This window comes from Macaca mulatta, chromosome 5, assembly GCF_049350105.2.
Source record: "Macaca mulatta isolate MMU2019108-1 chromosome 5, T2T-MMU8v2.0, whole genome shotgun sequence".
NCBI lineage: Eukaryota > Metazoa > Chordata > Mammalia > Primates > Cercopithecidae > Macaca > Macaca mulatta.
In genome coordinates, this window is record NC_133410.1 from 165,276,447 (window position 1) to 165,289,800 (window position 13,354).

The 13,354-nt window shown below is 35.2% G+C and overlaps 1 long non-coding RNA gene across 1 annotated transcript in view; it reads right to left on the bottom strand.

Moving 5' to 3' along the window:
* Window positions 1–12,915, bottom strand: part of LOC144340929 (uncharacterized) — a 167,319-nt gene extending 154,404 nt beyond the window's left edge. Inside the window, exon 1 of the long non-coding RNA XR_013417481.1 lies at window positions 12,774–12,915. This is a non-coding gene — a long non-coding RNA (uncharacterized LOC144340929). The remainder of the gene's footprint in view (window positions 1–12,773) is intronic.
* Between the last annotated feature and the right edge of the window lie 439 nt (window positions 12,916–13,354).

Below are 13,354 nucleotides of genomic sequence, written 5' to 3' on the forward strand. Positions count from 1 at the left end.
AATAAACATACGTGTGCATGTGTCTTTATAGCAGCACGATTTATAATCCTTTGGGTATATACTCAGTAATGGGACGGCTGGGTCATATGGTACATCTAGTTCTAGATCCTTGAGGAATCGCCATACTGTTTTCCATAATGGTTGAACTACTTTACAATCCCACCAACAGTGTAAAAGTGTTCCTATTTCTCCACATCCTCTCCAGCACCTGTTGCTTCCTGACTTTTTAATGATTGCCATTCTAACTGGTGTGAGATGGTATCTCATCGCGGTTTTGATTTGCATTTCTCTGATGGCCATAAAGGACTATTGAGGTTTTCGGTTTGGTCTTAGGTCTATTTTTGAAAGTTGTATTTTCCAAGATTGTTTTCATTTAAACTTAAAGACATTTGTTTATTATCTTTTAAAGTCTGTGGGTCTACAATGATATCACCTTTGCATTCTTTATGTTGGTAACTTGAGTTTCCTTTTTCATAATTTATATCACTAGGGAGTTCTTCGATTTTATGAATCATTTCAAATAATAATATTTTGGTTTATTGGGTTTTGCTATTTACTTCTGATTGTTATTGGTTTCTGTTTCTTATCATTTCTATTATCTTAGGGTTTTTGGCTTTAATTTGCCATGGTTTCTGCTGGACCTGTAGAATAAAACTGAAGTAACTGTTAGCAATTACTATTTTTAATATAGGTATGTAATGCTATAATTTCCTTCTGCAGTTGCATTCCACAACTTTTAATATTTTAACTAAATGAAAATAAGTTATTTTAATTAATATTGTGATTTCTCCTTGACATATATCTAATTTAGAAAAGCACATTTTAGTTTCCAAACATTTTAAGGATTATCTACGTGTACTGTTGTTACTGATTTCTAGATTATTTCTTCTATGGCCAGATAACACTCTCTAAATATTTTCACACCTTTGTATTGTGTTACAATTTGCTATTTTGGCTAGTACTATTGGATGATGATTCTCCATGGGCCTCTCATGTTTCTTCACATCTTGAGAACAGAAGTATTGACTCCTTTTATTTCCGGACTATATTCTCAAGGATGTTTGTGAAGCAAATAGCTTTGGAAGATAGAGACGCTGTCTCCCTCCAGAACAAAAGGCATGTTTTCTGAAAGTCTTGGAAGACTCTTTCCATCTAGAAAAGCAAGTAGGCATTCTTAGTATCTAGTGTGAACAACTCTGGTTTTCCAAGCTCATCCATCTTCTTTTGTAACACAATTCAGCCAATGTACAAGCACTACCTGGCCCTCTTCAAGACATCCTCTAGGAATTGCTGCTTGGGGAGCTGATGCTTGTGCAGCTTGCTTTACTGCGGGTAATAGAGTTTATTGTCTCTGCTTTAGGATTCTCAGGCTTTTTTTGACAGCATCCCTAAAATCATGGCAGACTAACATTTTAGGGCAAAAGTCAGGTAAAATTGGGGTTGTTATCAGAAAGATGGCAGAAAGGCTCCGAGTCTCCTTCCACCAAGAAGGCACTGAATCAACAACAATACATAGACCAATTCCCTTTTTGAGAAATCCAGAGAACAGTTAGGAGGCAGCTGCACCCCGGGGGAGCATGAAAGCAGCCACATGAAAGGCAGTAGGAAAACTCCCCGCACTCACTCTCCACACTGTCTCCTAACACACCCTCCTCCCAGCTCAGCATGTCGTGATCAGGAGAAAACTCTTAGTTCCTGGTTTCTCCCTGGGAGGAAAAGAGAAGAATGAAACATGTATGCAAAGTCTGGACTTTTCCTGGGTCTGCCCAAGAGACTGGTTTCTTTCTTCCCTTCTTTCTTCCCCTGCTGGGGATCAGCTTGCTCTGGGTTTCTGGAGAGCACTGAGAACACAAGAGAGCTGGGTGGCTTGTGGCTTGCTGCTGTTCCAGAGGACAGGAGGTGCAGCAACTAGAGGTCCATATAGCTGGGCAGCCTCTCCCTTGGGAGGGAAAGAGAGGAGGAGCCTCTGTCTAGCGTTTCAGTGTTTCACGCCCATGTTCTTTCCAGCACTATTTACAGTAACCTAATGGTGGAAACAACCTAAATATCCGTTGATTGGTGAATGGATAAAGCAAATGTGGTGTATGTATACAATGGAAGATGACTCAGCCATAAAAGAAGAAAACACAAATGTGACAACAGGGATAAACCTTGAGGACTAAGTGAAATAAATCAGTCACAAAAGGACACATATTGCATGATTTTACTTAGATGAGGTGTCTATAATGGTCAAAATGAGAAGCGGGAAATAAAATGGTTTTCAGTGTGAAACGAGGAGTGGTTGTTCAATGGGTATAGAGTTTGAGTCACACAAGATGAGAAAGTTCTGGAGAGCTGCTGTACAACAATGTACTTAGAGTTAATATGTGCTATATACTTAAAAATTTGCTAGGAGGGTAGATTTCATGTTATGTATTCTTTATCACAATAAAAATAAACATATAAGTAACTGAAAATTACATATTAAAAAGGAACAAATTATTAACACAGGCAGAAATTCAGATGAATATCTAGGGAAGTAGTCTGAATGAAAAAATTCAATCCCAGAGGTTATATATTGTATAATTCCATTGACATAATCTTTTTGAAATGAAATTGTTGGAATCAGTGTTTTATAAATGTGTTTTAGATCAAGTGTGTTAGACATTCTGTTTATGTCTTCTATATCTCTATTGATTTTTGTTCTGTGTTCTAACAGCTGCTAAGAATATTTGTCTAAGATGTAGAATTTTCCATTTTTCCTTAGTTCGGTCCATTTTTCCTTTATATATCTTGAGGCAATACTAATAGTTACATATAGTCAGTCTTAAGACTGCTATATCTTCTTTTTAAGTTAACCTATATTGTTATAAAATGTTTCCCATTGCATTCAGTAATACTTTGTGTCTTGGGGCCTATATTGTTTATTTGTTAACATAGCTACACTAATTTGTCTATAGATCAGGAATCAGTAATGCATGGTGTCTTAGTTCAGACTGCCATAACAAAATACCATAGCCTGTGTAGCTTATAAACAACCGAAGTTTGTTCTCACATTTCTGGCATCTGGTCCAAGTTCATGGTCAGATTCTGATAAGGGTTCTCTTCTGGGTGCAGACTGTCAGCTTCTTGCTGTACTCTCACATGGCAGAAAGAGTATAAGCCAGCTTTCTTGCTTCTTCTTCTATGAGCACCAATCCTATCCATGAGGGTCCCACCCTTATGACCTAATTACCTTCCAAAGGCCCTATTTTTGAATACCATCATAATAAGGATTATATTTCCACATATGAATTTTGTGGGGACACAAACATTGAGTCCATAGCAGATGGGCTGGTATACAGCCTGATTTTGTACATCCTGTAAGCTAGGAATGTTTTCTACATTCTTAAAGGGATATAACAAAACACACAAAAATAACATGCAACAAAGACCATATGTGTACCACAAAGCTGAAAATATTTACAATCTGGGCCATTACAAAAAAAAAGTTTTCTAACTGCTGTTAGTGTTTCTATGATGTATCTTCTCCTATAACACTAGTGTTAACTTTCCTGTGTCCTTCCTAAGAAGATAGAAAATGTCATTAACAGTAGTTGTCTTTAGTTGACATATTCAATTGTTTTCAATGTAAATTGTGATATATTTGGATTTAAATACATTATCTCAGTATTTTTCAAGTTACTTCATCTATTCTTTGATCTGTTTTTACACTGGCTTGTCTTCTTTGAGAGTAATCAGGCTTTAATATCAATTTTTACCCAATATTTACCTGTTATTACATTCTTATTTATTTATTTTCATTGTTAGCCTGCTACACTGTATACCATTAATCTATTAATATCTACTTTAATTAATACTTTTTCCCATTCCTAGATAACGCAAGGACTCTGTTTTAGCCTGCTTGGGCTGTCATAAAAGAATACCACCTAGGAAGTGGCTTAAATGGAAGAAATGCATTTTCTCACGTGTGGGGCACTGGAAGGCAAGATCAATGGCCAGTACAGTCAGAGTCTGTTGATGTCTGTCTCCTTTGGTTGCAGATGACCTCTCTTCTGTGCCTGTAAAGAGACAGTTCTGGTGTATCTTCCTTTTCTTAAAAGGACACCATTCCTGTAAGACCTTTATGACCTCACTTACATGCCTCATCCTTAAAAGGCTGTCTCCAAATTCTGCTACATTTAGGTTTAGGGCCTCAACATATGTATTTGTAGGGGAAGAGAAGGAGACGTGATGTAGTCCATAACAGGCTCTGTAATACTTTGTCTGCAATTACCCTCTCTCTAACCTGTGCTACTTTGCCATGTGCTTTAATCCTGTGCATAATAAGTGTCACATAGCGTTAGTATTTATGCTTAATAAAGAATATCAATGTATAGTTACTCCCTTATATTCATTCTTTTCTTCATTTGTTTTTGTAATTCATCTAAATTTTTATTTACAATTGTTTTCTTTCTGCCTGAAATTTTTCTTTAGCATTTCTTTTAGTGAATATCTGGTAGCAAAAAAGTATCATATCACTGAAAATATGATAATTTTACCTCTTTTGAGGGCTGGATGGGTAACACAAACAGTAAAAACAGAGGAAGATATCCTAGTATTATTTTGAAATTTAGCAGATGTGATTCCTTAAAATTCTTTTTAAAATTTTTAATTGTTATGGATACATATTAGTTGTACATATTTCCGGAGTACATGCGATATTTTGATACAAGCATATAATGTGCAATGATCAAATCAAGGTAATTGGGGTATTCATTACCTCAAGCACTTATTGTTTCTTGGTGTTAAGAATATTTCAATTCCACTCTTTTAGTTATTTTGAAATATAGAATATATTAACTATAGTCACCCCGTTGTGCTGCCAAACACTACACCACATTATTTCTATCTAACTGTGTATTTGTACCTATTAATCATCCCCTCTTTATCACTACCCTTCTCAGTCTCTGGTAACTACCATTCTACTCTCTCTGAATTAAATTTGTTTTAGCCACCACTTATGAGTGAAAACATGCAGCATTTGTTTTTCTGTGCCTGGCTTATTTCACTTAACATAATGTCCTCCAGTTCCATCCATGTTGTGGCAAATGACAAGATCTCGTTCTTTTTAAAGGCTGAATAATATTCCATTATGTATCTGGTATGAATTAATGTTCACTTTTAATTTTGAAGAATATTTTGCTGAGAGTAAAATTCTGCAGTGCCATTTTTGTCTCATTTCAGCCAATTAAATATAGCATTTGATCATCTTCTAGATTGAATCATTTTGTTGAAAGGTAAGCTGCCAATGTTGCTGCTCCTTTGAAGATAATATTGTCTTTTCCTCTGTATTATTTTAACAGGCTCTGTATGTTTCTGGGTTTCATTGTCTTGACTAGGCCTTGGTCTAATGTTCTCTGTACTTACCGTGCTTAGGTCTGAAGTACATCTTGTTCTCCTCTCTCCTACATGCCAGTCACATAGAGAGAGATATATTAATATGCCTACATAGGTATACAGATAGGCAAACTTTTCACCATATCCCACCCACATTTCTCTCATGCTATTTTCTGAATTGCGCTTCTGTCTATTTGGCCTTCAGTTTATATCTTTGCTTTTAAGGTATCTTCCAGCTCATTACTTTTCCCTTCAGCTCTGCATTTTCTTTTTAAACACAAACTTTAATTATTACTTTTTCTTATTCTTCATTCTAAATATTTCCTATGGACATGTTTTCTAATTAACTAGTTATTTCTATTTTTTGGCTAATTCGCTTTTAACACAATTCATTTAAATTTTAATATTAGTTACTGTAATTTTTAGTTCCAAAACTTCTATATGAATCTTATGTATTCAAATCATCTTGTGAAATTCCTTATCCTCTAGCCTTTTAAATGAATGTATCAGTTATTTAGATTATAAATATATTTGCTATTAAGTTTCCAAGTGTGTAAACAACTGATATTATTAATATGCCAAAAGAAAGACGTCACATTCCTTTTCTCCAATACCCTTATGCCATTTTAACATCAAAATAACAGAACACAACCCAATGAATAAAATAGAAATTATTTTGCGCATACTTTATTAACTAATGAACCAATGAAATCATTAATTTTTAAGTGAGTGAGATAAGAAAGCTTCCTATTAGAACAGAATGTCAACTAATAAATACAGAAGTCATGATGAAACCAGATAATCATATTTGCCAATAATCACAGGAATACTTCATTCAGCCAATGTGTGTCAATGAACACTAAAAGCAGCAAGTAAAAATTTAGTGAGAAAATCAATACTTACACAGTCTCAAAGTACCTCCCCACACTATATGCATTAATTACAAGTAAGAATTAGTAAATTTACAAACGAGAAACCTGAAAGAAACCTCTTTGATCAAATTATTTTAGTTAAATATTCAGTAACAAAATAAACAAGGCAAACAAATCACCATGCTACCTAATGCCTCATTTGGAAGAGCACAGAATCACTTCTCACTTCTGTGCTATTTCTGCCCAAAATGCATAACCTTAATCTCACTGTGAGGAAACATCAGACAAACCCAAAGTGACATATGAAGTAATAGATGGGAAGATAGGGAAAACTCACCAGTTTTGAGATATATTTGGAAGTAGTTTAGTTAAAAGTTTAAATTACATTGGGTATGGACCATTATAGCAAGAGAAAGAATAAGTATGACACAAAGATCAAGGCAAATAAACTGAATGATTGATGGAGCCCTTAACTGATATGAAGAATAGAGAGGTGGTACATTTTCTCGGAAAGGGAAACAGACCAAGAGTATTATAATGTATTCATTATTTTTTGGAGTTCTTTGTGATTGTTAAATGTAAGTGCTTCGGTGAATGTATTATCATTCCTAAAGTTAATGATTAAAAGTCATATAGGATTATTAATGATTCAACATCATTTTTTAGATTTAGGACATTTTATATAAATTTCGTAGATCTCACTATACTTATATGTCTACAAGCAAATTCTAGAATTTTAATTAAACCTATTTTGCGATTCAATATATTACTTCAAAAATTATATTCAGAAAACACAAAGAAAAAAACAATAAGCTACTACTACTTAAGGCTTTCTAGTACTAAACTGTGGTTTATATTATGATTATATTGTTTTCTTTCCAAATAATTTTCAGTATTTTAAAACTGATATGGCAATCTATCCCTGAGTTTTAAATAAAATCTATTGGAAACTCTTTAATGAAAAATACAGCTGAAAGCCCATGAGATGCATGATAGCATTGCCAATATAAAGCATGCTATTTTGCTTATAAAAATGTGTCTGCTATTAAAGTCTCCAGGCACATAGACTATGCAGAATCATTAATAAGTCAAAAGAAAGGCAAAGTCACATTCCTTCTCCTCCACATCCCCATGCCATTCTATAAAGTCCAGCAAATATGAATTTCGCTTTTTCATTTCCATAAGCTCTTTTGTTCAACAGAAATTTATGTTAATTGCTAGGGAAAGGGGCTACCCATAGCGCCGGGAAAACAATTCATGGTTTAATATAAATACCAAATTCAGCAGTAGCCACTTTAATCAGGATATATACCACCATGATACATTACTGTAAATATTTGCAACCATAAGTACATTTTGTTAGAGGATTATAGAAAAAGGAAGACAATCAGAAAGGATTTACTCTTAACTAGGGAAATACAAATCTAGAAAGTTATAAAGTTAAAATTAAACTCTTGGAAGCTTTTTGAATCAGAAACAGAAAAGGCTTATTTACAGTTGTGAGGAATAAGTGAATTTAGTGTTCATTAAAATTTCTCTTCTATTACAAGTGTTGTCTTTAATTTCCAATATGTTCTTACATAGGCAAGCTCTCTTCACTCCAAATAAATGTGTTCTGTTCCACCGTTTATATTTACTTTTTATTAAAGAGTTCCTCTTCTTAGCAACCTGATAATTTAATGAATCTAAGAAGTCTATCAGATCAGCTGGCTAGAATAATATAGACACAGGAAATAATTCCTAAATTAAACACTTCAAATTTTTCACTTTTCAATCAGTTTTGTGCGTGAAAGGGGAGTGCATCGCATAGACAAATATACTGAGACAACACTAGAAAATACTAGAAATGATAGCAACCTTAGAACCTCTTTAACTAAGGCCCCTTGAGGTTAATTAAATTGCTTTTGGTCAGATACCAGTTCCAGCCTAAAACAGAAGATTACTGCTGGTGCTAGTGCCTTAACAGTTCAAAGGATCGTCCTACAGAGCTGGAACTCAGACTTCTGTAAAGAGAACTTGAGCCATCTGGCACTGATACCTCTGAGCTGGCATGATGAAGCTACTCCTTGAAATACAGAAAAAATTGGAAACTGGTACCAACTGCTGTTACTCAAACCAAATGCTGAGATGAAGAGTGAATTATTAGAGCAAGCAATCAGGAAGGTGCTTGTCTCTTCTTCACTGCCTTTGGTGCTCCCTATTGGCAGAACCTAACAGGGAGTCAGTGGGCAAAGGAAAAGAATGGCTTGCAGAATCCCAGCCATAGCAATCATAAAGAAAAGAACAGAGGATGGGTCTGGAGCTTACAATACTTAACAACTGGCACATTCAAACAGGCATTCGACTTCCCAGATGACACTGCGTTGGGACCAAAATAATGTATCTGTTAAAAAATGTAAAAGAGGAATATGACTGTGAGCATGCAAGCTGCAGTGTCTGCAGTAACCACTTCTGATCTAGAGATCAATGCAGTTTAGTCATGGAGCTGTGACACATACAAATTACAGCTCAAGAGCCAGAAGTGATTAAAGAGGAATTTCTTCTTATGACCTCTTGGATGACATTAAAGTGACTGCAAATAAAAAGTCTTTAGAAACACCCATTAAAGTACCCTTTGTTTCCATTCCACTTTCCTGGCAGGTTTCTTTCTCATGCATGCTCCCTCCCCACCCAAAAAGAAAAAAAAAAATTCTACTCTACTCCCAGTTCATGATGCTTTCATTTCTTCTCTTTCCCACTCCTTATATCATTTTTCATCAACTATTAATTATGATTATTTATTAATTAACATCTCTTCCTTCAATACATTGTTATTTCTCAATTGATGTATGAACGACCCCAGTTCCTCACTCCTCTCTGTGAATATACTCTTTGGCATGAAACTTTATAGCCCCCGCTACTCTCACCCTAAGCTTGGCCATGTTATTTGCTTTAGTCACTGAAATTTTGGAAAGTGGGACATAAGCAGAGGGTTGGGAAATAGTTTGACCGACTGAGTTTGTTCTCATTCTTGCTATTTGATGGCACTACAAGAGTACATCCAGTCTAGCCTGCTGGAGGATAGGAGATTCTCAGTTCAGATATGGCTGCTGACCTAGCTGGCAGCCAGTATACACCAGACCTGTATATCAAACCACTCAAGATCAGAATACCCCCACCAAGCCTCGCCTAAATATCTGACCATAGATTGATGAGCTAAATGAATTCTTACTATGGTAAGTTCCTGAGATCTGAGATGGTTTGATATACAACAGGCAACTGATATGCTTATTCTTCAAGAGGAGCAAAGAATAAAGGGATGATTATTGTAATATCCTCTTTAGTAGGTTGAGGAAGGAAGAAATTCTGTGAACACTTATACACTAATAATTTATTCTGCCATACTGCAGTCAGATTAAAGCAAACAGCCAAAAACAAGGACAAAGTCCAAGGTAAGAGACTGATGGTAAGTGGCCTGTTTACAAGGAAAATAAGATTACTAGCTCTACTTCCAGCTGATTCAGAATAACTTCATTTTTAAAGCCAAAAATTTTGTAGTTGAGCTCTTGAGTGCAATTTTCTTAAAATTGTCTAAACCACACAGAAAATCACAAAGAAACAATGATATTTTTTTGTTTGAGTTTCCTTTTTAGCAGTTAGGTCTTATTTTAAAAATATTTTCTAGCCTGTTTAGGCTCTTATTTAAAATTATCTACTTTTCTCAAAGTCTTTGTCATACTTGAGATATCCAAAATATTGAATGATTGATGTAAATTATATCAAATAAACTGCGGGACTATATTTTTACCCTGATTCAGACAGTTTCCAAGAAGAACTTTGAACAACTAAAAATATGTATTACTATAATATATCTGAAATCTTTTTTATTAATTTTGTTTGGGGGTGTGTGGAATGAGTCATTATGAGAAAAAAAAAAAGTAATCAGACATTTTCCACCCCTAACTTAACAGAGTTGACGATATCAGCAGATTCAAATTATTGGGAATGGGAAAATATAGAAAGATGTAGGTACCCACGCATGAGCTTACCTTCCCAGTGCTCTATGTAACCTCACTTCTATAGCCCGAAGTACTAAAAAGAAGAAAAAATAATAATTCAGGCTTACTATTTAAAAGTACAGTGATTCTGGCCGGGCACGGTGGCTCACGACTGCAATCCCAGCACTTTGGGAGGCCGAGGCAGGTGGATCACTTGAGGCTAGGAGTTTGAAACCAGCCTGGCCAACGTGGTCAAACCCTGTGTCTACTAAAAATACAAAAATTAGCCGGGCGTGGTGGCAGGCGCGTGTAATCCCAGCTACTCGGGAGGTTGAGGTGGGAAAATTGCTTGGACCCAGGAGGCAGAGGTTGCAGTGAGCCAAGATTGCACTACTGCACTCCAGCCCAGGTGACAGAGTGAGACCCTGTCTCAAAAAATAAATAAAAATACAGTGATTCTGAGAGGCTTACCTTTCCACACTACCTCCTACTTGTTTCATAGCTCTTATCCCATTTTCCTCAACTGCCACATATGGCCAGGACTTCCACAGTGTATTAAACATCTTCTTTGGACAAGAGAAATATCACTGAAGCAATGAGTGTAGAAGTTATTAGAATGAACTGAAGACTGATGTTGGCACACAAATAGGGAGACACGTCAATATAATGGACTAATGAATCTAGAAGTACCTTCAAGAACTTATGGAAAAGTAGATGTGATAAAGGTTGCATTTCAAATCAGTGAGCAAAGTATTTAATAGAATTGAGACAACTATGTATTTATTAGGAACAGATTAAAGTTGGATGCATATTTAGAAACTCTCCTCAGGTGTATCAAGATTTTAAATGTGAGGGAGTAAAAGAACAAAAGATAGAGAAGAAAGCAGGTAAGCATTTTAAAATATCATCTCAGATCTTCCAAGTTTGATACATAAATTCAACTAAAATAAATAGTTATTCATTAGAAAAGCATTTGTCATAAAGCAAATGAAATTGTGAGAAGAATCATTTGCAATACGTATCATAGACAAAAGGCCAATACTCCTAATATATGAAGACCTCTTGTAAACCAAAAGAAAAATAAAGAATAGTATATAGTATGCTTTCATTTGTGCAAAAAAGAATGTAATATATGTGGAATATATCTGGAAATAGATATAAGAAACTATTGATTGTCCCTACGGATTGGAAATCGGTGATCAGGGTTCAGAAATCGAAAAGGGCTTCTTCACTCTATAGCCCATTCCACTTTAAAATCACAAACTCTATTAATACATTATCTATTTGTAAATAAATAAGCAATAATTGAATTAAACATTTTTATTTGTAGCAATTATATAAAAATATATTTTACATACTTATTTAAAAACTAGTAACATTATATTTTAATCAGGATTCTTGATGCTTGCTACCAGACAAACCCCAAAATCTCAAAGCTTAACAGACACAAGGCTTATTTCTCACTCAGTAGAGACTGATATGTGTTGGTTGACCCTAATGTATGTAATATCCAGCCATCCGGAACATGTGCCTTTAAGACTGGCTGCATTAAAAGAGGCTCACCGATCCTAAACTATCCCAACCCAGACCTGACACAGGTCATTTCTGCTAACACTCCATTGGCCAGAACCACTAGCATGGTTCCCACCTGACAACTGTAAGGAAGGAGGTGAAAGGAAGAGCATGGATAGCACATCATGACTTGCATTTTTCACACTGCAGCAAATTCATCTTTAAATAAAGGTCTTAATAATTGCAAATCCTCATATTTGGTGTAACCTCCTTTTGTGTGCTTTTGTTTTCACCTTGTTAAAAAGACATATTAGATATTCCCAATGAAGCATTACATAGATGAGACCTGTGGGATGTCATAGAATATCTAGATACATCCTCTCCTAAATGTAGAATAATTAACTTTGACCTTGCATAGAAATATAGGCAAATATACTATTGGCCAATCCAAATGTGAATATGCTTTGAAATTTTTAAGCTTAGTCATTTTTTAGTTGTTCCAGGTACAATTAAACAATTGTAGTCTACACAGTCATTAACCAAACAGTGTTTAGAGACAGATGAGCTCATATTATCCATTTTGTCTGCATCCTTCAGCCAACGTTTTTACATGTACAGCCCACGAAGGCCACTAAGTGTGTTTTACATCCACTAATTACAAAGTCAAAAGGGAAAGCCAATGCAATGTTCTGCTGACTATTTTTATCCTGGAAAGAACTGTTTGTGTTCATGCTTAATTTTTGTCTCTTAGTTCTACTCCAAGTCAGTTTTTGCCAAACTATACTTTTTCACTTTCCAGCAAGAGAAATGAGGTCTGCTTCTTAAAAGTAAAAAGCAATGGAATATGTTACTAGATGGCTTCTGCATTGTTCATTTAAGTACTATGCAATGAAATATGGACATGATTTAGCAGCATAATTTAGTTTCTCATCGTTCTGTTTAAGTAGTTATTTATGAGAAGGACTGCTATAACCAATTCTGAATAATGCCACGCTGTCCAAAAGAAAGACTCAGGAGACAACACAGAAATTTTGGTGATTGGGGGATTACTCACCAGGAGAAGACAATGACGAACATTTCATTTCATTGAGGAACACATTGATCAACATTTCAGCAGAGAAACCAAAGCAAGTAAAGTACATCATAATATGTCATTTTAATGAGCCATGAAACCAAATGCAAGAGCAACATGCAGATTGGGCGTTTTATCTCTTACAACATGTGCTATTTTTGTTTACCATTAGTAAAAATACCACAGGGTCAGGGTGGGGCTGTGACAAGTAAAATGTTGAGTTATGAGCACACCCTACTGGTTTGGTGTGAGATGGCAATAAAAGACAAAAGGTTTCATAGGCGTTTTGAGGTGTGTGTTTGTGTGTGTGTGTGTGTGTGTGTGTGTGTTTTATTATGGACATAATGAAACATACAGTACTCTGCAGTTTTAATATCATACCAAAAAGAAGAGTAATATGTGTATTGGATAGATGGTAGATAAATAGACATATTTGAACAGAATTAAATCCTTTCTAAAGTTTATGAATGCCTTGATATGCTTTATTTCCCTTTTTTCCATTTTTAAGACTCTTTTAACTCTCTCCATTCTCATTTAGTTTTTGAAGACTTGGCATCCCAAGG